A 27,259-nucleotide genomic window follows, 5' to 3' on the forward strand; every position below is an offset into this window, starting at 1 on the left:
GAGATGGAGGTAAGTCAATTACATTGACTCCAATGCTTGAGTGGTACTTATTTTATCAACCCTGAAAGGATGAAAGAAAGTTGACCTTGGTGGAATTTGAACTCAGAACATAAAGACAGACAAAATGTTAAGCATTTTGCCTGCTGTCCCAACAATTCAGCCAGCTCATTGCCTTAAGTAGTTATTGGCAGCTGAAGTATTTTCTAGTTCTGAAGAGAAGCATCATTCATTGAGAAGCAGTCCTGTTATGTTATCGATGTACATTTGTCATGAGATACTCTCAGTGAAAACAAGGTCTAGCATTTGGAGGAATCGTGAGGGTTCTACTTATATGCTGCTCATGATGCATTATGATGTTTTCATGCTGTTAAAAGTAACACAATTGTCGTGACTCCATTAAAAGATACTTTCAAGATTTGTAATCATTAAATCAGTGCATGAAGTGTTTTGATCAAATATGGATAACACTTGGGTGGAGAAAGTTGGGAAAGAATAAAATTTGCTATCATCTGAGTAAGAAGGAATACTGTTGAATAAGGCTACACCAAAGTTGGTAGAATGTAGGATGGAGAGAGCCCTGTTAGTACAGAATGGTGTAATGTGATCTTTAGGAAATTACCAATCCAGGAGATGTGAGATAAATAAAGCCCCAGGCTGCTAGTTCAGGTCAAGGAACTGTTGTAGTAGCAGAAATAGTGAAAATAATGTACAAGTACATAAGTGTTCTATGTAATTCTAGAGTGTTTTCGTGACCATCATCAGTTTAATGTCCACTTTTCCGCTTATATGGGTCAGACAGTAGGGTTTATTAAGGCCAATTTTCTATGGCTGGATGCCCTTCCTGTTACCAACCCTCACCTGCTTTCAAGTAGAGTAATATCTCCTGGTGACCAGATGTTCTCAAAGAATATTGGAAATGAATGACACTGCTTGTATGATAGTGATACTCATTTACAACTATCACACAATATCAAGACAAAGAGACCCAAAACCACACACACACGACAGGCTTCTTTCAGTTTCCATCTACCCAATCCACTCACAAGGCTTTGGTCAGCTTGAGGCTTTAAGTAGAAGACACTTGCCCAAGGTTCCACACAGTGGGACTGAACCCTGAACTCTGCAATCACAAAGCAACTTCTTACCAAACAGTCATGCTTGAAACTAAAAATGTGACAATCACATGGATGGGATTTTTTTTTTTTTTTCTCTTTTTCATTTTGGTGTACGTGGTTTGGTTAAATGGCACTGAACAAGAATATTGAAAAAGAAAAACATTATAATCAACAGGAAAATATAAACTTCGTAAAATGTTGTTTTGATGTCAACATGGAAAACAAAAACAACTACGCAGTGACTGAGTACCAAATCTGTCAGTGAGGTCATGTACATGCAAAGCTCTCCCCTCCCACCACACACACACACACAAATGCCTACATAATTTTTAACCTCTCTTGGAACATGATAATCTACTACGCAAAATATTATTTTAGTGACAATAGCAAAACAAGAACATAACACCACTGCCATGACAACAACACTAATGCCACCACCAATACCACCATCATGACATCAACACCACCATCATACCACAAAAAAAAAAAAAACATTAATACCACCTCACTTCAACAACACAGTACTAATATCACCACAACACCAGTAACACTAATTTCACACCAACACTACACACACTACCGTCATTTCCTCACTTCCGCAATGACACCGGCATCAATCACCACAACCACTGCCATGACCATCCTGGAAAAATAACAGGAGTGGCAGGTGCATAAAACTGCAACATTGACCAACCTTGACCGAAGAGTGTCAAGGCTGTCTATCAGGTGATTTGGCCATTGTTCCAGAAATATATATTTTTTTTTTTTAAATAAAAACTTAAAACATTAAAAGTACAACAGCAGCAACAGCAACAACAACAGTATCTGTGTTAGTCATTTCCTCCCCCTTCTCTGCCCTGCTACATCCTGTGACAAACAATATTCAGTTATTTCTGAAGGCGATCTTGGTTTTTGACTTCTTCTGGTGTGAGGATATATATTTCTGTGTGTGTTTGAACATACATGTGAGAAAAAGTAAATGTGAGAGAGGGGAAGAGAGAGAGAAAGAGAGAGGATGTGTGTATATACACGTGAGAAATAAATACGTATATATAAATATATGTATATATCAATTTGTGAGTGCATGTGAGTTGATGCAAAAGAGGTGCGCTAGTGTGTGCTTGTGTACATGTGATAGTCTTATCCTGGCGCACACTCACTGTAACAGAGTATGTATTAGTCTGCCTGAGAGAAAGGTGGGGAGGGAGAGAAAAGAAAGAGAGAATGAAAAAGAGTGCGTGTGTGTGTGTGTGTATGTGATAGAAATAAATTCATGACTGAATATTGTTTAGAAATGTCTAGTGCATAATAAAAGGTAGCAGGAGAAGAGTACCACTGAGAGGAAGTTAAAAATGGTGTTGGTTAAATCTCAAATCAATAAGCACTTGTGAGTCACCAACATGAGTTAGTAATCCATAGCAATGAGATGTAGCATAGTTATATATTGGTCCACTTAGTATGTCATGTGATTAAGGTCTTACCAAACATCTATGTTGAATCGAATCACCATACTATCATTATATAAATATAGTTATACATCGTAATTAGGTTGACTTGGTATGTCATGTGGGTCAGAATGTAAGCAGGGCTAAATTGCACAGTCATAATATCACATTATCAATTCAGTCCTATCACACAATACACAAACAGAAAACACACACACATACATATACTAATTTATACACAAGTTTATATCATTGGTTCTTTGTGTATGCCTTACTGTTGTGGTTATTTGGAATTTCAGCATTGGATATTTCCAAGTGCAACTGGATACTTTAACCACAACGGATCATCAAGGGAACACTTTTGTTGTATTATGTTACGAAGATCAAATGTTTATCATAATTTCTCTCATATTTGCTGTGTACCATAACCAGTAATACTACAAAGTATAGTAGTAACCAAACTACTATACTGGAAGCAGACTGGGCAATGATATTCTATGCGGAGGTCTAAACTGAAGTTAGTAATTGTACATCTAACTGTACACAATACACACACACAAAGTTCTGATAATAATACTGCAATGGTTTTGCCAGTTAAACAGAATATGAAGTTAGTAGCTACAGACTAATGGCTCCTTCAGTGTCAATTGATATCGTTATAAATAGACCATGAGCTGGCTATCTCCAGTCTTCTCTGCCCACATCAAAGTAGAAGCTGTCTCCAGACATCTCTAGAGTGGATTGTAGATTTATCAACATCGAGACCTCTACAGATGTCCTCAGTGTTGTTCATGTATAAACACTAACAACCAAGTAACATTTGTATAGGTAGCAACAGCTGTTCTAAATGAATTAAATGTCTTATTAAATAATGTCTGTTGCTTACCAATAATGTTGAGAGGCATGTTATAATGAAGCAGAAAGTTAATTAGGTGCAGAACGTGTTACCATGACATAGATAACTTTTTTCGAGTATAGCAAACTTAAAAACAAGTAAACATTAAGTTTAGCTCATAAACCAGAAACAAACTGATTCCTTATATAAGTGCAAAGACAAGGTTTTTGAAGAAATTGTCAGGAATTTTCATACGGTCAAGAACATGTGATGAAGCAACTATAACTGGGAAATAAAGCCCAGAAAACTGGTTAATATACTGCTAGCTAGGAATTCACCCTTTTCCTTTTCTTTTTAGGTATTAACAGATATTAGATATAAACCAAGCTGGTAAGATAGAACCAACCAACACAACATCACATGGTTTTAACATTAGAAGATGAAAATCACTTCATTTCCATTCTCCATAAGAGAAATGTAGAGTAAAAGATAATTCTAAATTGTCATAATTTCCTCTTGTCTTCATCATGTAAGCATGGAAGAACAGAAGTTAAATGAAACAAACAAATTTACAAAGCTTCAGACACTAACCTTCAGGCCCTAATGAATGTGTAAGTTCATTATTTAAACAAGCCTTTCAATAGAGTAGGAGAGAGAAAATGGTCAACAGGATAAGGTATTAGACTATCCATACATGGACTGCAATAAATCTGTGTACTGAAGGCCAATCTCAAAATGCTGAACCTTACGAAAGAGATGACAGAGGACCAAGATATGTAGTGCATTGCTGTACTCGAGAAGACTCTCCCACCACAACAGAACTGAGATCCTAAAACCAAGGTGTCATGTAAAAAGTTTTAGTGCAGGTGCTAGTTAAAAAGTATTGGTGATGGTGCCACAGAAAAAGCACCCAGTACACTCTGTGGGGTGGTTGTCATTATGAAGAGCATCCAGCCATAGAAACCAAACCAAAACAGACTATGGAACCTGGTGCATCCCCCTGGTCTTACCAGTTCCTGTGATGCCATCCAACCAATGCCAACATGGAAAATGGACATTAAATGTTGATGATAAAATAGAACACAGTTCTCTATATTGCTTTAGTAATGTTGCTTGTGCTAGACTGGTGTCCTACTCAGAGAGAAGTTTAGCTTATCTGCATTTTAACATAAAATCTAAGAACTATAGCAAGGGATGGGAGAAGAGATTACATGCTAATGGCCCAACAAACAGCAACAAAAGGTTGTGTTCTTTTCTGTTATAGACATATAGGGTAACTGGACAAGTGCTGAGTGAAAAAGTACCATGGTGGACTGGAAATGGAAGGAACTTGTGGCCAAGGAAGGAAAACATAGGTGATGAGGTCAGATTTCAGTATATTGGGCCTACAGACAAAATTAAAGAATGAAGAGAAGCAGTAATATGCTGAAAAGATTATCCAACCCAAACAGTATGGAAAAAAACACATTTATTAAGTTAAAGCATCAAAAACTAATGGCAAGTAAAAATTATAAACACATACAGTGAGAAAATTTCTACAACGACCTATTTTCTCAATTAGCAGAAAAAGTATTTCCCTCAACAAATCTTCCAAATATTTTGAAGGGGATTTAGTGTAAAAAGCTTGAAAGAGCAGACTATTTAAATCAGGATTTTCCATGAAGTCACTAACTCAAAAGATACACTACTTAAAGTCTCCTAACTTGGAGAGGTGCAACCCAAGATTTCAGTTCATCTTTCATCAGAAACAAAATACAGTAATATTTTCTAATCATAAAATACACTAATTTGCAGCTAATATTTCCTCCAAAATTCCTCTTATCATATGGGATATATTAAAAACTTTCATCATGTCAAAGTCATAGATTTAACATGGTAGTTATCTAGTTAATCAGCACTTAATCCTCACCACAACTGTACAGAAGATTAAAGTTTTTAATGCCAAATTGATATAACGCATTTTAATAAACACATGAAAATGTTAAAAATTGAGAAAAAACAACATACAACAAACTAAATATATGAAAACAAAATCCATGAACTTACTAAAAAAAAAAGCTATTGAAAACAGTAAAAGGAAAGGAAAAAATTAATAATAATAAAATAGTTCACAATGATATGAATATATGTACATGCCTGCCTGCACGTACGCAAAGTAGATTGACACATTTGCCAATGTTAATATTCAAATTCATCGGGTTGAATTAGAATTTAAAAACAGATTGAGTGAATGGAAAGGTGGAATGAGATCAGTTTTTTTTTTCTTTGACTATTATTAGATGAGGTGTGAGCCAGAAGTAGAAATGCTCACCATACAATTAGAGAGCAAGGGCGAGTTTGATCACAGGCAGTTAAAGTTGCCAATGAATAGCTAAGTGGTAATTAACCACCATCACAAAAACCTAACTACAACTACAACCAGCTGAAAAGAAATCTACAGCCATATCACATTAGGTGTAAAGAGAGATATTAGCAGGTTAATAAGGACCAACTAACTCAACTAAGGTGAGTCAAACTAACATACTAAACCACAACACTAAAAACATTTTTAAATAGTAGCTGTGACGGTTATAATTCTGTCAGATTTCACAAGGTTAATATACTACTACTTAGCTGTTTCTCTTTTCTCAGAATCTATTTCAAATAGCCATGCTGACAGTAATAATGAAATTAAATAAATACCAAAGTGAAGATGTAAATGTGTGAAGCATGGGATTCATAAAACAATGCTTCAATATGAACATCTAAGTCGGAAGAAATAATTTCAAGCTGGTACATAATTGATTACTGAAAGTTATAGAAAGGACCAGGTACACTGAAAACTTGATAAAAGTTGAAGTAGCTGTGAAAGCAGAATGGGAAGCAAGTTGAAAAGTAGTTGGAAAGAGATACAGTTGTTAATCAGGCCTGCATAAGTTGTAAAGTGAGTGTTATGTTTGTTGTAGGAGAAATGTTGTGAGATGTGGAATTAAGTGATAACTTACATTTGACAGAGTCATAAAGCTGAGTTCACCCAAAGAAACAGGCATATTGTGAAACAATAATCTTCATCTAACATCCAAGCTTAATTTTGAGTGACAGATAACTTATTACTAATGCAAAGCAAGTGCTATTAGTATTTTTTTTTTTTTAACTACTTCCAAGTTTAACAAACATCATTTTAAGGCCCATTTTCCTCATGCTGATATTGCTTCAAAAAATCTACAGTAGGACATCACAACTCAACATCATCTGTGAGATCTTATTGTTGAAACTGAGCATTCTGAGACCTGATCCCTAGGTTTTCCTTGGTCTTAAACTGCCCCAGATACTTCCACTGAGCACATGGCATTTGTACACCCAGATGAACCACCATCAAACAGACTATATTTTGGTATTTTGTCACTGAGGCATATCATTCAGGCTAAAAAGTACCCAATTGTTCTGATATTAACTTAAAATATGGAATCATCACCATCATTTAACATCCACCTTCCATGCTGGCATGGGTTGGATGGTTTGACAGGAGCTGGCCAAGTAGAAGCCTGCACCATCTGTGTGTGTTTGCACAGTTTCTGGACCTGGATGCCCTTCCTAACACCAACCAGCCAGCAAAGTGGAATTAACAATTAAAAAATGCCCAGTTGTTCTGATATTACCTTAGAATATAGAAAGAGCTAAGCTACAAACAAACCAAATATATTCTTACCAATACTTCTACAACTGTTTGATGTAAAGATTGTTAAAGAACAGATAAGTCAACAGGGCATGTCTTGCAAAGTAAAGGAGATCTGAGAACAGAATGAAGAAAATCACACATAAAAGTTACAAAATCATACTAATTCAATAACCCAGACATTCCAAACCAAAGTACAATATCCGACATTTATTGCTAGTGTTAGTGAGAGAGAAAGAATTGTATGGTTAACAAAAACAAATCAAATCCTGACTGACATTTGAAACAAAACAGCATCAAAGAAACACTTCAGCCTCATATGAAACACTTGTGTTAGAAAGTGTACAATTGAAGTAATGCAAACATGGAGTAAGTATTAATAAACAGCCGATAATTTAAAGCTAATAAATGTTCAACTAAGGAAATATCTTAGTTTGCTGATTTTGCCCAACCAGTGAGGTTAGGCTGTGTAGATAATACTTCATCATCATTTAACGTCCGCTTTCCATGCTAGCATGGGTTGGACGGTTCAACTGGGGTCTGGGGAGCCCGAAGGCTGCACCAGGCCAGTCAGATCTGGCAGTGTTTCTACAGCTGGATGCCCTTCCTAATGCCAACCACTCTGAGAGTGTAGTGGGTGATTTTATGTGCCACCGACACAGGTGCCAGACGAGGCTGGCGAACGGCCACGCTCGGATGGTGTTTTTTATGTGCCACCGACACAGGTGCCAGACGAGGCTGGCAGACGGCCACGCTCGGATGGTGTTTTTTATGTGCCACGGACACAGGTGCCAGACGAGGCTGGCGAACGGCCACGATCGGATGGTGTTTGTTACGTGCCCACAGCACGGAGGCCAGTCGATGCGGTACTGGCTACGGCCACGTTCGGATGGTTTTCTTGTGTGCCACTGGCACTGGTACCACAAAGATACAAATTCCATTGATGTTCATCTATTTTGATTTGTTTTGATTTTCACTTGCCTCAACAGGTCTTCACAAGTGTCACAAGAAGGAAGGTATGCACAGGTGGACTGACTACGTCCCAGGTAGGGGCCACGGGTTATGGCCTGACTAGTCTTGCCAAAGTGGAATAAATTAGTTTGCTGCAAGAGAGAAGAGAAATCTAATGTTTGGACAGAAACCTTCATTTTCTCTCTAACAAAGGACCCTGCCTAAAATGTTAAGACTTCTCTTTCTTCCACTTTGCAAACTTTTTGTATATATAGCATGTGCATGCGTGCATTTGTGTTTGTCCCCCATCACTGCCAAGCAGCCATTGTTGGCAAGTTCATGTCCTTGTAACATAGCAATTCATCAAGTCACTAATAGAATAAGTACCAGGCTAAAAAAAAATGTACTGGGGTTGATTTGTGTGACTAAGGCTTTCAAGGCAGTGCCCCATCACAGTCACAGTCTAATGCCTGGAACAAGTAAAAGATTCTATTTGTTAACACAGACCATGGTTAGACAGATTCTGTTGTCTCAGTTAAGTAGCATTTAGTTTGATTTGATGAGGATAAGTGGTTAAGAGAATGTAAAATAGATGAAGATACAAGAAATCAGAAAGCCAGTTGAGATCAGCAGTTCTACCTCATCACCAGTATTACAGAAAAATCAGAATAAGACTTTCTTTTTGATTCATTGCTGGTGTAATATAGTGTTGAGTTAAAAGTTTTGTGATATTTCAGTAACTTGTTTTATTTGTCAAGATACAGCAAAAGCAGCCCAGCATTTAAAGTAGAGACCATCGTGTTGCACCATCTGAAGTCACCTTTCCGCCAGTTCTTTGATCCCAAGCTGATACCAGTTCTTGTCCTTTGAGGTGAAGAACTCCTCCACTAAAGCTTCCACCTCTTCTTGAATGATGAAGTACCGCATGCACAGGAAGTGAGCCATGGATCGTAGCAAGTAATAATCAGGACTATATGCTCAGTGTAGTATAAATTCAATTCCCTCAAGTTCCTGGAGTTTATTCCAAGTCATTCAACTGGTATAAGGTCTTGTGTTGTTTTGCTGCAGAAGATCTTGCTTTCTGTTAACTAACGCCAGGTAATCTTGCTGCACAATAGCATACATCCATTTCAGCTGTTTGGAGTACAGGTTGACATGATGGTTCAACCATCTGGAACAAACTCGTGAATTATTCCCTCATAATTCCACTGGATGCAGAGCAACACCTTGTGTCTAAAATGCCCATGTTTGGTCACAAGTTCCAGAAGCTGGCTTTTGCTTAATCACTATGCATGTTAGGATAGTAGAAAAATATCTCCCACAGATTATTACTTGTTATGATCCATGATTGACTTCCTGCACTTGCGACGCTTCATCAACCAAGAAAATGCAAAAGCTTTGGTGAAGGACAAGCTTTGCCTCAAAGGGCAAGAGCTGGTATCAGCTTAGGATAAAAAAAATTTTAAAACTGGCAGAAAAGTAGCTTCAGACAGTGCAACACAATGGCCTCCACTCTGAATGCTGCTTTTGTGATAACAAACAAAGCAAATAAATTACCAAAATATTATAAAACATTCTTCACTCACGGAGTGGTTGGCGTTAGGAAGGGCATCCAGCTGTAGAAACACAGACAGATCAGACTGGAGCCTGGTGCAGCCTCCTGGCTTCCCAGACCAGCAGTCGAACCATCCAACACGTGCTAGCACGGAAAATGGATGTTAAACGATGATGATGATTTAACTCAATACAATACATCAGTGGTGCCCTCATGTAGATATATTATACTGCTGTATGCAGTGACATCCCTTTGGAACTAATATTTCAATAGTGTGTCGTGCTGGATTCAATTTCTCCAATGAGCTAGATCACAACCACAACCAGAAGTAGATTTTTCTCATCTACTTAACACAGAGAATTGGAGATGATTACTAACTCTAAAGGATGTTATAGTTCAGAAAAAAAAGTTAGTTTAGTATTTGGTGGGAAAACATTAACAGCGATATAATAAGAGTGTTAAGATTGGGGAAAGTTATCAGAAGAGTACAGATGGGGAAACAATAAGATATGATGGGCAACAGGTAGGCAAAGCATTGAGGTTAATGAAAGTTGAAGACTTCAAAGAAGGTGATCATAAAAGCAGTATCAATAATACGGAGTGGAAACAGTTGTAAAGTAACCTATAAGAAACACATTTGTTCTATAAAGTCAATGATGTGTGAATGTAGAGGTTACACTATATCAAGGATAGGTATACTATTAGGTAGTATCTGTTGTTGACAGTAAATACAAAAATACACAAATTTCCTAGAAATAACACACACACACACACACACAAGCACTTGCTGAAATAGCTGCATAATGTTGTTGACAAATTCAAAAGAAGAGTGTACTAAACAGACTTTTTTGTGCTTTTATGTGAAACATTCGTAAACAACTATTGCCTCATCAGGTAAAAATAGACTGACACCAAATTTATATAAAACAACTTTCATGTTATATGTATAATAAAATGTTAGTGGATAATGTGCTTGGAATTGGGTCCTGTGTTCCAGCTGCCTCCTTTTTAGTTGCAAATATAAAGTGATTTTGAAATTTGGAAAAAATTGGAAATCCAAAACTCTTAATTATGCTACTGACAAACACAAGGTATGCAAATGATTCTAATCTTTAGAGCTTTGTGTTTGACTTAAATAGCTACTGCTATGTAGTTCTCTTCATGAACAGGTAGGGGAGAAGTATTTAAGATCTATGAACTGTGAAACATAAAAACAAGCTCCTTTGCATTTTTGTGTACAAAGTGTATTAATATCTGTTTAGAATTTCACAGGAAAAAATAAACACAGATTTAAATATTTAATATCTACTTTAAGTTTCTAACACATATGGTGTTATGCATACATACAATATATACACACACATATATATCTCTCTCTCTATAAACGGCAGTTTGTCTGTGTGTGTTTCTGTGTGTCTGTTTGGTTGTACCCTTACCCTGACCACGGCTTTCAACCGATTCTGATGAAACTTGACACACACATAGCCCAATGTCATAATTCAAAACTAACGCAGCGAAAATTTTGAAAAGTTCCCCCAGTTCTGAAAAAAATCGATAAATTCGACATGGGGTCGAGAATCAGAAACCCAAACCCCAGACCGTCTAGGGGACGCAACTCCACCTTTTTTAACTCTCAAAAAAAATTAGCATCATTTTTTTTTCCATTTTTTTTGCTATTTTTTGGCTATAACTCTCTAAAAATGCTTTATAGTTATTTCCCTTACAAACCTGAGCAACGCCGGGCGATACTGCTAGTGTGTATATATATGTATGTGTGTGTATATATATATATATATATATATATATATATATATACATACATACATACATACATACACACACACACGTGTGTGTGTGTGTATATACACACACACATATATACCACGGTGGAGTGGTTGGCATTCTGAAGGGCATCCAGCTATAAAAACAATGCCAAACGTGACCTCATCTGTGCTGGTGCCACGTAAAAGCACTCAGTCCACTCTGTGCGGTGGTTGGTGTCAGGAAGGGCATCTAGCCATAAAAACCACGCCAAAATAAACACAAAAGTCTGCTACCTGACCAGCTCCTGTCAAACCATCCAACCCATGCCAGTATGCAAGGCAGATGTTAAACAAGGATACATACACTACTCATGTGACTAATGATGTTAGCAAATGTATTTTGTACATTATGCATTGCTCTTTCTTACCAACACTCTACACTCTTTCACTCTCTCATCCTTATCACCCTGGTTCCTTTGCCAATATTGAGGCAAATGCATAAAGGAGCTCATCATTCACTCCATGGCCTCTATCTATATTCACCACTACCTGCTTGCTATCAATAGCCATCACCATCTTTCACTCACCTCTTACTCTCTATCTCTTACTTGTAGCTTCTCTAGTGGTGGTGTCACAATAAAATGCACCCAGTAAACTCTGAAAAGTGGTTGATGTTAGCCATAGAAACCAGACCAGAAATGGAATTTACATGTAAGATATAATCCTCCAAGCCATTTAAGACAACTGTAACAACCAGTCCAACCCATTCCAGCATTGAAAGTAGAAGTAAAGCAATGATAATATACACAATTTACACCTACACATGCAGGTAATCTAATTAGCAGTGGAGAAGAATAGAATAAGAACAGGATGGAGAAAGCTCTAGCTATGTTAAATAAACCATCATCAAAGGGGTATCTGATGTCGTTTTATATTGACTAGAGTAAATTCAAAAAGCATCACAGACAATATAAGGAAAGAGTGTAGGTACAAGAAGGCAACTCTGCTGCAATCCTCATGTAATCAAGAAGTGTTCAGAAAATTGTTTTGATGCAAAATGCAACCTCAAGCCATTTTGAGGTGTTTGAACCAATGAGATAAAGTGGTTAGGGTAGCCAAAACATTGAAGAAACATTAACATAGCATAATTTGGGATACTGTCAAAAGCTTTTTCCATTTAGGTTGTAGAAGAAAAGCAATAGTGGGTTCTGTTGTTTTTTGCTTCTCTCTCGCAATTGTGTTGCACAGAAAATCTTGTTAGCTGTCCTACTTACTAATACTTGAGCCTCTGTTAAATTCACTTTGAACATCTTACAATTCTAGGTTTTATCCTAACAACCCTTCATTTAGTGGAGCAAACAGAGTGCATTTTATCTCACACACACATTCACATATATCATCATCATTATCGTTTAACGTCTGCTTTCCATGCTGTCATGGGTTGGATGGTTTGACTGAAGACTGGCAAGCCATGTGGCTGCACCAGGCTCCAATCTGATCTGGCAAGGTTTCTATAGCTGGATGCCCTTCCTAACATAACCACTCCGAGAGTGTAGTGGGTGCTTTTTACATGCTACCAGTATGGGAACCAGTCGGGCAGCACTTACATCGACCACGCTTGAATGGTGCTTTTTATGTGTCACCAATATATATACAGGCACGCAGACAGATAGACAGACATCTTTTGCTTTTTCAGTCATTAGACTGTGGCCATGCTGGGGCACCACCTTGAAGAATTTTTAGTCGAATCAAACCCAGTACTTTCTTTTAAACCTGGTACTTATTACATTAGTCTCTTTTACCAAACAGCTAAGTTATGGCAAATAACACATGAACATTGGTTGTCAAATGGTGAAGGAGGACAAACACAAAGACACACACAGGTTTCTTTCAGTTTCCATTTACCAAATCCAATCACAAAGATTTGGTTGGCTCAAGGCTATAGTACAAGATAACTACACAAGACACCATGCTGGGGGACTGAACCAAGAACCATGTGGCAGGGAAGTAAGCATCTCACCACACACCTATGCCTGTACTTGTGTGTGGACCACTGAAATCTACAAGTTTTTTTTTATTCTCTCTTTGTTTATTTTCTTTTATTCCTTTCTATTGACGAGCATAGGCTCGAAACATAAAAGAGGTTTCCATTTTCCTTAACATCAAACTAATATATTTGCTTGTTGTTCATACACCTGTCTATGTCTTTCTATAAATTTCAACTATACATACATTCACATACAATACACACCACATATGCATATACATACATGCTTATGTATGCATATGTATATACATGCATTTGCATACATACATACTTATGTATGCATATGTATATACATATGCATATACATACATACTTATGTATGCATATGTATATACATATGCATATACATACATACTTATGTATGCATATGTATATACATATGCATATACATACATACTTATGTATGCATATGTGTATACATATGCATATACATACATACTTATGTATGCATATGTATATACATATGCATATACATACATATCTATATACATGCATATGCATACATACATACTTATGTATGCATATACATACATATGCATACGTACATGCATTCGTATGTACATACAATCTTACACACTGTATAATCTGACTGAATGACATTTTTGTAAGTATGCATAAAATGTTTTCTTACACAACCCATGCACATACTTCAATTTTACCAGAAAAGATGGGTTATAACCAGGAGGTGTTGACAGGCTTTGATGAGGCAATGACTATAAGCTGCTGCCACAAAATTATGTGCTAAACCCTCACCCATTTTTTCACCTTATGTGAGACTAAGTACACTACCACAAACACCAGAACCTCAAGACTGTGCAACATTTACTAGTTTGCTAGTCTATCAGATGTAACTGTAACCAGATGGACTGTAAATGAAAAAAAAGGTATGTGAGGTGACGACTGTTGGGGGTACAAGTTGAAAAGAGGATATCACACCAAGTGCTTGTGTTTTGCTGTCTACACCACAAATGTTCCCCAAGAGAATTCTTGCAAATATGTGTAAGTGTATGTGTTTGCTGTAACCTGTTTACTGTGTATCAGACTACACAGTTCCACTAAAAGGATGCACAGAGCAAATTTCTGTATATACAGCAAAACATAACTACATACTTATATTCACATATATGCAAACATATACATGTCCATACATTGAAATCATCATCATCATCATCGTTTAACGTCCGTTTTCCATGTTAGCATGGGTTGGACATCAAGAAATACGTGTGTGTGTGTGTGTATATATATATATATATATATATATATATATATATATATACACACACACATACATAAGCACATATTGTAGCGTGCATATAGGCATGCTTAAGAAGTTCATTTTGTTACACAGTTTCGAACCCACAATGCTAATGTACCAAATGCAAGTGTTCTCAGTGGAGTTTTGGAATAGCTTTTCCTTAAGTTCCATATATCATGATAAAGTGAGGAGGGAGGGTTACAGAAAATAATTGAAATTTTGGGGAGGAAAAAATTTTCAGAATCATAATTTCCATTTTATGAAACCCAGAAATACTAATCAATGTATGGGACTTCGACGGACAGCTATTTCAAGACTGTCATGTATGCTATTGCAGCTTCAGACCCACCAAAAATTTGTCAGTAGGTGGAAACAGTATGGAAGCCCATTAGAAGTAGGGAAACTTAAACTGTCTCCCTATTAAACAGAAGTATTTGATCCTTAGGGGCATTTCACGTGCTGTCCACTCCATTGAGGACTAGGTCACAGGTTCACAGATAATATCTTATTAGGCACTAAGATGATAAAAAGTATCATGGGAGATGACCCTTTCTTTTCTGATAAAGTCTTAAAGAAAACAAAATGCAACAACAAATGTCAAGTTGCCCTAACAGGAATACGCCAGTGAAGAGAAAAAAAATAGTGGGGGGGGGGGCGCCAAATGATGACGATATATAGAAGCAATTCGTCATAACCAATCAACTCTTCAATTATCTAAAGCTGCAAAGTCAATTTAAACGTGGAGGTATCAATGACGATGACAATAATGGTGATTTTTTTTACATAGGTACAAAAAACACAAATTTGCTGGAAAGGGGTGTATTTTTACTGGTACTTCTTTTATCAACCATTGAAGAATGGGTAACACCCGCACGAGTTTCATAAGAAAGAAAAAAAAAAAAACTCGGATTTTTTGTGTGGAATCAAGTACCCTGACTTTCTAATATGCTGCAAATCCCTTATTTTAGTTCGTTAAGTGGGAGGGGGCGGAAACCCTAGTTTTTAAATTTTTTTTTTTTTTCTTAGTGAAAATCATAAGGGTGTTACTAAAAAAATTTACCAAAGAATGAAAGAAAAAGTCGGCTTCAGAGGAAAATTTCAAGTGAGACGTAAAAGGGCGTAAAAAATACTGCAGGGCATTTTATCTACAACAATAATTATTATCGTGCATGATAATAAATAATATCAATACTTTTCTACAAAGGGCACAAAGACCTGAAAATTTGGTGGAGTGAGCTAGTCCAGGACATAAACCCAGAGCTCAGCTGGCACGTATTAATATCGATTCCGAAAGGACGAAAGGTAGATAGACAGATAAATAAATGAATAAATAAATAAATAAATAAATACTAACAACAAAAACGATTTCTTTCCATAAAATAATTTACCTATTTTGCTACAAAGGCAACGCAAAAGAACGAGTATCGGAAAACGACACAAAACATGTGAAATGTACATTTATCAAACACAAAATACCGTTAACAAAGCAAACATAAAACACAGCATTATTTTTATATGAGACGATTAACACGATTACTTCCTCACATTGACTGACTCCATAGCATTAGAGGAGATAGGCGTTAATTCGATTTTGAATCGACCCGAGTAGAAAACTGGTACTTCATACTTTATATATTAGAGGTAAGCCAGCCAAAAAAGGCAGACGGAAGTCGCCACCTTAATTCTTCCTTTGCCATGAGGGCAAACAAGCGCAAGTGATCATAAAACAATAACACATTCACGCATACCATAGTCATTTAAAACAGGGTCGCCATGTAAAAAAAAGGAGCTACTCGCATACATTTTTATACACCCGTTTCCATTTCATTCATTCATTCACAAACCAAGGAAAGACGTGGGCATATCCAGAACAGATTTATACATACCTTGCATATATATATATATATATATATATAAAGACGTATGTACACACACACACTTAGGTGTGTTTTTAGTGTGTAAAACTTGTGCAAATTAGCAATGAAGAATCAGTATATTTCACAGGATATACATACATACGTATGTGTGAGTGTGTATGTGCATACGTATATACAATAGTACGTAAATATACATGCAACATAACAAACGCACGTACAAAATGGCTAACAGAATTTAAAAATAATAATGTGTGCGTGTGTGTTCGCATGTATTAAATATAAACATGCACTACTTTGAAAAGCTTAAGAGCGGCACATACATACATATTAAGATGTACACATGCGCATACGCAATAAAACATTTTTGTTTCTTTTCTACAAGAAACAGTTATACACCTGCAAGAAGCAATGTTTCAAACGACTACATTCAATTCATTCTCACCTTGAAGAAAGTGTGTGTATATTACAAATAGCAAGCATAGACAGACAGACATAGATAATAGGGATAGGTACAGACAGACAGACATAGATAATAGGGATAGATAGAGACAGACAGACAGAGAGATAGACAGACAGACAGACAGGTAGATAGATAGATAGAGATAGACAGATAGATAGATAGAGAGACAGATAGAGATAGATAGATAGACAGATAGAGATAGATAGATAGATAGATAAGACAGACAGATAGATAGACAGATAAGACAGACAGACAGATAGATAGATAGATAGACAGATAAGACAGACAGACAGACAGATAAGACAGACAGACAGACAGACAAGATAGATAGATAGATAGATAGATAGATAAAACAGACAGATAGATAGACAGATAGGTAGGTAGACAGACGGACAGATAGGTAGACAGACGGACAGATAGACAGACAGACAGATGATAGACAGACAGATGATAGACAGATAGCAACAGGGTTTACTCACACACACATACCCAAAATATATGTGTATGTGTGTATATATATATATATATATACACATATATATATATATACACATATATATATATATATAACCAAAGATCAGCTGAGGAGAAGTGGGCCATTGAAAAAATCAAACTCAACCCCAAAGTGTTCTTTTCATTTGCGAGGAAACGCAGGGTCACTGTCTCCACTGTTGGCCCGCTAACTGATGAAAATGGCACTCTCCAAGATAATGCCAAATCCATGGCCGAGATACTGCAGAAACAATACTGCTCTGTTTTCAGCAATCCTGATATGGCCGATCTGGGCTGTATCAGTGATGTCAACCCCCAACACACTATATCGGACATAACGTTTAGTGCCCCTGATGTCTTAGCGGCGATAAACGAAATAAAACACAATTCAGCAGTAGGCCCCGATAGGTTCCCTGCTTGTGTCCTGAAGGTGTGTCGACACCAACTTGCATCTCCCCTTGCTAATCTGTGGAGAAACTCACTGGATGCTGGCTATATTCCAAAAAACCTTCTGTCCCAGTCTGTTGTCCCAGTTTTCAAAAAGGGAAACAAGTCCCTTGCAGTGAACTACCGTCCGATCTCACTCACCTCTCATATCATCAAGGTATTTGAGAGGGTGGTGAGATCTCGAATAACCCAATTTCTGGAAAGCAACAGACGGCTGATCTCTAACCAACATGGGTTCTGTAATGGAAGGGACTACCTAACGCAGCTCCTGCATCACTTTGATGACATTTTGAGAGCTTTGGGAGAGGGCTCCAACACCGATGTCATCTACCTTGATTTCAGTAAGGCCTTCGACAGGGTCGATCACAAGATCCTATTGAAAAAACTATCCAACATTGGTGTCTCTGGAAAGTTACTGAAATGGATCAAGTGTTTCCTGACAGACAGATCTCAACATGTTGTAGTTGAAGGGGTAAAATCAAGCCCAGCCAAAGTCAGTAGTAGCGTTCCGCAAGGCACTGTGCTGGGCCCACTTCTTTTCATCATTTACATTAATGACATTAATGACATCATCTAGCACAGCAACATAAAAATCTTTGCAGATGATTCCAAGCTACAGAAGGTCATAAATGAGGCGAGTGACCGGACATGCCTTCAGTCAGATCTACTGGCTGTTATCCAATGGGCAGAAAAAAAACAATATGCTGCTGAACGAGGATAAATTTGAATTAATCCACTTTGGAAATGAGGATGCCCTGAAACTCCCATACTCCCTTCCTTCAGGTGAAACTCTCGTGGTGTCCAACAACATCAGAGACTTGGGAGTAATTGTGGACAACAACATAAGCTGGGCCACTCATATAAACACCAAAGTTGACATGGCCCGCAGAATGTGTTCCTGGATTCTCAGAACTTTCCAGTCGAGAGATATCCACACCATTATCCTTCTCTTCTCCACTTTTGCCCGACCCCACTTTGAATACTGTGGTCTCCCCACACAATACAAGGTATCATAAAAGTTGAAGCACCTCAAAGGGCAATCACAAAAAAGATAGATGGCATGACAGGCCTCGACTATTGGGGTCAACTAGAAAAGCTAAAACTCTATTCTCTCCAACGTCGTCGTGAGCGCTACATCATCTGCATGATGTGGAAAATATTCCATCAGCATTGCCCAAATGATGTTGGCATCACCTTTAAGGTACATCCAAGGCTTGGGCCCCATGCCATCCGCCCAAAACAAAAATCGCACTCTCATCGCATAACAACAATACGGCACAATTATTTCACCTCAATTGGCCCCGCTCTCTTTAACATTACACCAAAACACATTAAAAAAGAAACTGACCCTATAGGGTTCAAGAAGTCTTTGGACAGATTCCTTCAAGAAATCCCGGATAAACCCCCTACACCCGGATATGTCTCTGTAAAGTATCAAAGTATATATTATATATATACGTATAGATGTAAGTATATACATATATGTATGTATATATGCAAGTATGTAAATATATGTATGTATATAAGCAAGTATGTAAATATATGTATGTATATATGCAAGTATGTAAATATATGTATGTATATATGCAAGTATGTACATACACGTATGTATATATGCAAGTATGTACATACACGTATGTATATATGCAAGTATGTACATACACGTATGTATATATATATTATTTATATTATATCATATATATATATATATATTAGTTTTCCCATAGGTTACACATATATACCAAGGCTTTGCTTTACAGACAGATGCCTTTCCTGCCGTTAACCCTTACCTGTTTTTTTGACACTGCATGTCTCTTGATATGTGATAAACAGATAAACTGGCGAACTAGCAGAATCATTAGACTTTCAGGAAAAAATACCTTGCAGTATCTCCTCCAGCTATGTTTTAAGTTCAAATCTCACTGGAGTAATATTATAGGCACAATCGTGGCAGTGGGGTTAAGAGGTTTGATTTTCAACCACATGGTTTTGGCAAGTTCAGTTCCATTGAGGGACACCTTGGCCGAGTGTCCTCTTCTACTTTTGTCCCGGGTCAAAGCTCAGCAAGTGAAATAGACAGAAGGAAACTGAAAGAAGGCCATCATACACATAAGGAGATGTAGATATACAATTTTTTGTATGTGTCTGTGTGAGTGCTTTTGTCTCTCTTTGTCTTGACATAGCAGGATAGTTGTAAATGAATGTCACTGTCATGCAAGCAGTGTCATTCATTTCGAACAGTGTGAGAAGTTGTGTCTGGCCATGGTTAAAAATTACCTTGCTTGGAAATAGGTATGGGTTGGTGAGAGGAAGGACATCCAGCCATAGAAATCTGTTTCAATAAACTCCATCTGGCTAAGCAAACATGGAAAAGGTAATGTTAAAATGATGATAATGAGATAAATTAGGCAGGTAAATAGATAGGCATAGATGTGGCTGTGTTGAATAGACTGCTTCCCAGTCTTGTGATTTTTGGTTTCAGGCTAGTGAATGGATTTGGTAAAGAGAAACTGAAAGAAGCCCATCACGTACATAAATTTAGGTTTGCGTGTTTACCCTTGTAAAGACCATCTTGTGCAGCTTATGAATGAGTAACATCATCATAGAATACAGCCTTCTGTGAAATTACATCTGACCACAGGATAATATGGTTTGGGACAGGCAGCAGTTGGCAACAGGAAATGCATCCAGCTATAGAAAAAGTCTGCCTCAACTAATTCTGTCTGACCCATGCTAAGATAGGAAGATGGATGTTAAGATTATAATATATATGTTTACAAATGTATACTGTTTGGTGTAGTAAAATCTTTGTGTAAGTGTAGCTAAGCATATTTGTATAAAATGTGTTCTTTTTTAAGCCATTTAATGTAGTGTATATATTTATATCCTATACATGCAAACACACACATATACATTCACGTTGGCGTTAGGAAGGGCATCCAGCTGTAGAAACACTGCCACATCTGACTGGCCTGGTGCAGCCTTCGGGCTTCCCAGACCCCAGTTGAACCGTCCAACCCATGCTAGCATGGAAAGCGGACGTTAAACGATGATGATGATGATGATGATGACATATGTACATCTATATACCAGGGTGTCAACTAACTTGAATGAAAATGTTAAAAACACCACAGAAATGTTGGAAAATGGTAGTAAATTCTGGGAAAAAATTAGCGATGTAATTAGCATAAATTATAATAGCTGTTTACAATTTTTGAGTAGGTTTATATATCATTGCATTTATTAATGTATAAAACTCACTTTTTTTTCTTAGATATTGAAACTGGATACTAGATGGTGTATGTTATACATGAGAACTAGCTTAGTGCAAAAGTAATTGTAGATTTTATAGTATTTGTGTATGCATGGCACCTTGTACAATAGCCCTGGGTTGACAAAAGTATTAAATAGATTTGATAGACAGAAACTGAAAGATGCCTGTCTTGTGTTGGATAGTTTGACAAGGATTCAATGAACTAAAGGACTGCATTGTGCTCCAATGTCTGCTTTTGGCATGGTTTCTATAACTGGATGCCCTTCCTAAAGCCAACCATTTTACAGTGTGTACAGAGTGCTTTTTGTCATGGCACCAGCACTGTTGAGGTCACCATGTATCTTGCAAGTCAATAAACCTAGGGAGGGAGAATGTAGCATCCACATGTTAGATGGGGGTTAATTAAGGTAAGAGGGAAGGGGTTGAGGTAGAACAGGCTCTCATTGGCGAGGAGCTACATGGCTACACATATTTAGAAAACGGAGTAAGAATGAATTTATTCCAAGGAAATAGACAGGTGATGAGGTGGCCATGTGGCATCTTAGGTAGCAGAGGTAGTAGTGAGTGGAGAGAGTGGTGTTGTTTATATATGTATGTATTCACTTTGAGGATGGCCAAATGGATGGACTCTGATGAAGCTGCACCGATAATAATGCAAGGCTGCTTCTGCAACTATGGGTAGTCGGTGCAGTACAAAATTATAAAAGAAAATTTTGTGGATGAACAAGTCTTCATACTCTTTAAATCGATCAATGGAAATTGCAGATGTGTTACCAGTGCTGGTGGCATGTAAGAGAACCTTCCGTTTCGCGACCGTTGCCAGCGCCGCCCTGACTGGCCTCGTGCCGGTGGCACGTAAAAAGCACCATCCGTTCGTGTCCGTTGCCAGCCTCGCCTGGCCCTCGTGCTGGTGGCACATAAAAAGCACCATCCGTTCGTGGCCGTTTGCCAGCTCTGTCTGGCACCTGTGCGGGTGGCACGTAAAAAGCACCCACTACACTCACGGAGTGGTTGGCGTTAGGAAGGGCATCCAGCCATAGAAACACTGCCAGATTTGACTGGGCCTGATGAAGCCTTCTGGCTTCACAGACCCCAGTAGAACCGTCCAACCCATGCTAGCATGGAAAACGGACACTAAACGATGATGATGATGATGAATTATATATATAAATATATATATATATATATATATATATATATATATATATATATATATATATATATAAAACTAAGGACCAAGATATCTGTCAAAATGACTAGTCTGCCACAGTAGAATTTATGCTGGTTCTGGGGTCACATAAAAAGCATGGTGCTAGTGGCACATTAAAAGCACTGGTGCCACTTAAAAAGCACCCATTACACTCTGTGAAGTGGTTGGTGTTAGGAAGAGCATCCAACCATAGAAACCATGCCAGAACAGACAATGGTGTCTGGTGTAGCCATTGGCTTCAAAGCTAGTCTCCATGCCTTGACATTGTATGACAGTAGTGAGGGTCACCATCATGTAAGCAGTGTCCACTTGTATGAGACAGTGACATTCATTTACAACCACTATACTATGTCAAGGAGGCAATAACGTACATATATTGTGGTAAGAAGTTTGCTTCCAACTGTATGTACCAGGTTCAGTCCCACTGCATGGCACCTTGGGCCAACCAAAGCCTTGAGATTGAATTTGGCAGACAAACTTGTGTGTGTGTGGCACATAAAATACACCATCCGAGCGTGGCTGTTCACCAGCCTCGTCTGGCACCTGTGTCGGTGGCACATAAAAAACACCATCCGAGCGTAGCCGTTCGCCAGCCTTGTCTGGCACCTGTGTCGGTGGCACATAAAAAGCACCCACTACACTCACGGAGTGGTTGGCGTTAGGAAGGGCATCCAGCTGTAGAAACACTGCCAGATCTGACTGGCCTGGTGCAGCCTTCGGGCTTCCCAGACCCCAGTTGAACCATCCAACCCATGCTATCATGTAAAGCGGACGTTAAACGATGATGATGATGAATATATAGTGTGAATATTTTTGTGTCTGTGTTTGTTCCTCAGCACTGATTGACAACAAGTGTTCATGTGTTTAACTTAACATATAACCTAGCGATTCAGCAATAAGAATCCGATAAAATAAGTACCAGAATTAAAATAAAAGTACTGGTCGATTAGGTCAACTAAAATTTTTCAGGGCAGTGCCCTGGCATATTGCAGTCTGATGACTGAAACAAGTAAAAGATAAAATATATACATAGGCGCAGGCCTGGCTGTGTGGTAAGAAGCTTGCTTCCCAACCACATGGTTTCGGGTTCGGTCGCACTGCGTAGCACCCTGGGCAAGTGTCTTCTATTAAAGCATTGAGTGGATTTGGTAGAAAGAAACCGAAACGGGCACGTCATATATATGCATATATGTGTGTGTTTGTATCAGTTTGTCCCTCATCACCGCTTGACAACCGGTACTAGTGTGTTTACGTCCCCGTAACTTAGCGGTTCAGCAAAACAGACCGATAAAATAAGTACCAGGCTTATAAAAAGTACTGGGGTCGATACATTCGACTGAAAATTCTTCGAGGCGGTGCTCCAGCATGGCCGCAGTCTAATGACAATATATATATATATATATATAATATATATATATATATATATATATATATATACATACACACACACACACACACACAGAGGTGCGACGAACTTCTTTCAATTTCATTCAACGAAATCCACTCCCAGGGCTTTGATTGGCCTAGGGCTGTAGTAGAAGATACTTGTCTTAGGTGCTATGCAGTGAGACTAACTCGAAACCATGTGGTTGGAATCCAAACTTTCTTACCATACAACCAATTACATAAAAACAAAAACATGTATAGACATACATATACATGCATATATACATACATATACACAAACATACATGCATATCATACATATATACACACACATGCATATATACATGGACACACACATTATGAGAGCGTGTAAAAATCCCTTTTTTTATATAGATGAAGCTTAACTCTTATAAAAGTTACAAAAGGGTAAAGGGAAACTTAATAGACATGATGTTATTGTTAGTAATGTGACATACAGCAATGCATAAGCGCAGTTTTCGGTGACAAAAAGTCAGCGTTCGACGAAAACAAACCTACACGACACGGACAATAATCACGCCATCGATACAGACACTACAACCGGGAACCTCTATGCGGCCTTTTGACTTGCTAGAGATAGCAGCCAAATTTCACTCGATTCATATTGCAAATGCAGTCCTGGTTCCAGTGAGCATCGGGAAACGATGAGACGGTCGTAGCTAGGATGTCTTACATCATAGTCTGCTCAGTCAGAGTTGACAACGGGCTAAACATCAGTTACAACCGGAAACCCAATACATGGTCACTCTACCTGCTAGAAATAGCAATCAAAAGGACACTATCGTCGTAGAGAGTATTCCCAGTACAAAAGGACTGGATGGCCACAACTTGAAAAGCTTTTGAACTCCATTAGTCCCGATCTAGAACTTAACAACTACAGCGAGCCATCGAAGTAGCTTTGGTGTAGTTACTGGCCCTGCTAGAAAACTACAACTTAAGATAATCCAATGCGTTCTTGGATTACTTAATTTGGATTACACAATTAAAAAAAAATACATGTAATGGTCATATCTCGAACGTCTTTCAAAATAAAAAAAATAAACTTGCTGTCAGGGCCGATTTGGAGCCAAAATTGAAACAACTTATTAGGAAAGATTTATTGGTGTTGCAAAGCTTTCTAGAAAGAAATATTAGCCAAATCTTCAGATTTAAAACAAAGAAGATAATGAATAACATCGTCTTAAGATAGACTCGGGTTGGGGAGATAAAAACAGGTCTGTCCTGGCTGGAACGCCTTTGATCATATTCAGAGAAGTAAAAAAAATAACCCATCCTTTCTTAGTCGGCGTAGGATGGGTTTGACTTTGATGATGTTCCTTACAGAAAGTACAATAAATTTTGACCAAACGCATTTTGGACGTAGTCACGTTCATGCTTTTCCCCTGATGCCATTTCCGAGACACTTTTTCTTAATTTTTGTTCGTTTTACAAATTAAAAGATTAATTGTTGTGTTGTTTTTTTTAATAGATAGACACATTGATTATAAATGAATCGAAATTTTCCCCCAACTGCACCAATATTTATCCCATCACCTTCAACAGAATGAGGTAGTGAAGTAGCGAATTCGATATTGCAAAACATCTGGTTCGATTAATCGACACTACTAATAATAATGATTTCTGATTTATGCATAAGGTTAAACAATTCTGAGGGGAAAGGAGTTAGTACTTAACTGATAGGTACTTTTTTTCATCGACCCTGTAAGTCGAAGTTAACCTCGGCGGGTCGGTGACATATACAGCGACATTACAAGGACAGGTCACAAAAAAAGTCTACGTGAGGACGGTTACATTAAAATCGGATGATTTTTAAGATAAAGGGGAGGAGTGGTAACAGCATAAACATGCGTGATTGAGTCAAGAGACAAGAAAACCCCTTCAATAACAGGATCACGGACAGAAATTTTCAGGATTATGGGCTGAACCACAAATACTCGACTGCCTATATTTTATCAACCACCCAGGTTTGGACTCAGAAAGTACAAGGACGAAATACTGACCACCGCAATCTCTCCCTCTCTTTCAGCTTGTTTCTGTGATACATCGTCCTCAGAAATATGATTTATCACATCGACACATGTAAAAAGGGGAACTGGCATAGAAAATTGAATTGACTCCTCTGCATTTTACTCAAACTCATACTATCGACTTCCAGTGCGATGAGAGGCAAACTAACAACCAACTATAATGAACATCATCTAAGTTCGAGCATCACTACCCTACCATGCTGAAGAAGGAAGGAAAGAAAGAAAAGAAAGAGAGAGAGAAAACTATGTTCGAGACATCGGTGGAATGAAAAGCTACGGGCGGGAATGGAAACCGGATTGTGAATGCAGTCGTCTAAATGATACAATACAATATGGTTGAGAGAGAGAGAAACAGACAGAGAGAAAGATAGGAGACAAATAAAACAAAGAGATAATGTCATGAATAAAGAAGAGAGATTTAACTCACAATGTGTGTCTCCTGTTTTGGAGGTTGCTGTTTTATGTATTACACATTGAGGGACAACGAAATATACATCTGGTGTCAGTGAGGTGGAGGGACAGAGAGATTAGGAGGAGAGAGAGAGAGAGGGAGGGAGGGAGAGAGAGACAGAGAAGTGAATAGTAGTGGTAGTAGAGGGAGATAGAGGTAAAGAGAAAGAGAGAATAGGATGGGTGAGAACGAGAGTGTATGTACGAGTGGGTAGGTAGGTGCAAATGAATGTGTGTGTATGTGTGTTTTTTAACACACATACACGATGAGGAGTTAAAACGACATGGTTGGAATCATTTGGGTCGTGTTTCGGCTGAATGACACGCACAATTTTGCCCTTTTACAAATGTACACACTTCGGTGTGCGCATGTGTGTGTATATATATATATACATACATACATGCACGCAGAAGTATATATATACATATACGCAAACACTTGAACGCAAGGTTAATATATAATGTCGGTGTCTCGGAGAAGGGCAGGCGGAAGAACGTCAAAGAAGTTGGCATGGACTGACAAACCCTAAAATGCGGTGAAGAGAGGAATCATACACTAGAGGTTGGGGGAAATGACACAGCGTATTAACAGACTGACAGAGACAAACAGGGAAGTTGATGGAAACTGGACACGGAATAAAAAATAATCACAAGGGACAGGCAGTGTCTATAGTGGTCAGGTTTCAGTAAAGGGATGTCTCCGTGCTTGCTGTCTCGGACTATAGCGGACAGCTGGTCAGATACAGTTTTCTCTGCAATACCCTTGAAGTGGACATCGACTAAAGTTAGCTTTTACAGTGGATGATAGTCAATAACAATCACAATAATGTCATGGTAGAGAAACTATAAAACTAGAAGAGAAATTAGGAATGCTGCCGTCAGGTGTAAAATATGTATGAAGCATTAAAATCATTGGAGTGTGACCGATATGGAGACAACGAAATAAATCTTGGTCAGAATGTTAACATATATATAT

General features: G+C 38.0%; 1 protein-coding gene across 4 annotated transcripts in view; it reads right to left on the minus strand.

The window, feature by feature from the left end:
* The window catches only part of LOC115213787 (stearoyl-CoA desaturase 5), a 123,318-nt gene extending 96,954 nt beyond the window's left edge, over window positions 1–26,364 (minus strand). For 2 of the 4 annotated variants that reach the window (XM_029782633.2, XM_029782632.2), the window contains exon 1: window positions 26,261–26,363. The gene's annotated coding sequence lies outside the window, so the exon portion shown is untranslated. Of the gene's footprint in view, window positions 1–26,260 lie in introns of all 4 variants that reach the window. The other 2 variants (XM_036504712.1, XM_029782635.2) reach the window with 2 other exon arrangements.
* Window positions 26,365–27,259: the final 895 nt, after the last annotated feature.

The sequence above is a fragment of the Octopus sinensis genome, linkage group LG7 (assembly GCF_006345805.1).
Source record: "Octopus sinensis linkage group LG7, ASM634580v1, whole genome shotgun sequence".
Classification (NCBI taxonomy): domain Eukaryota; kingdom Metazoa; phylum Mollusca; class Cephalopoda; order Octopoda; family Octopodidae; genus Octopus; species Octopus sinensis.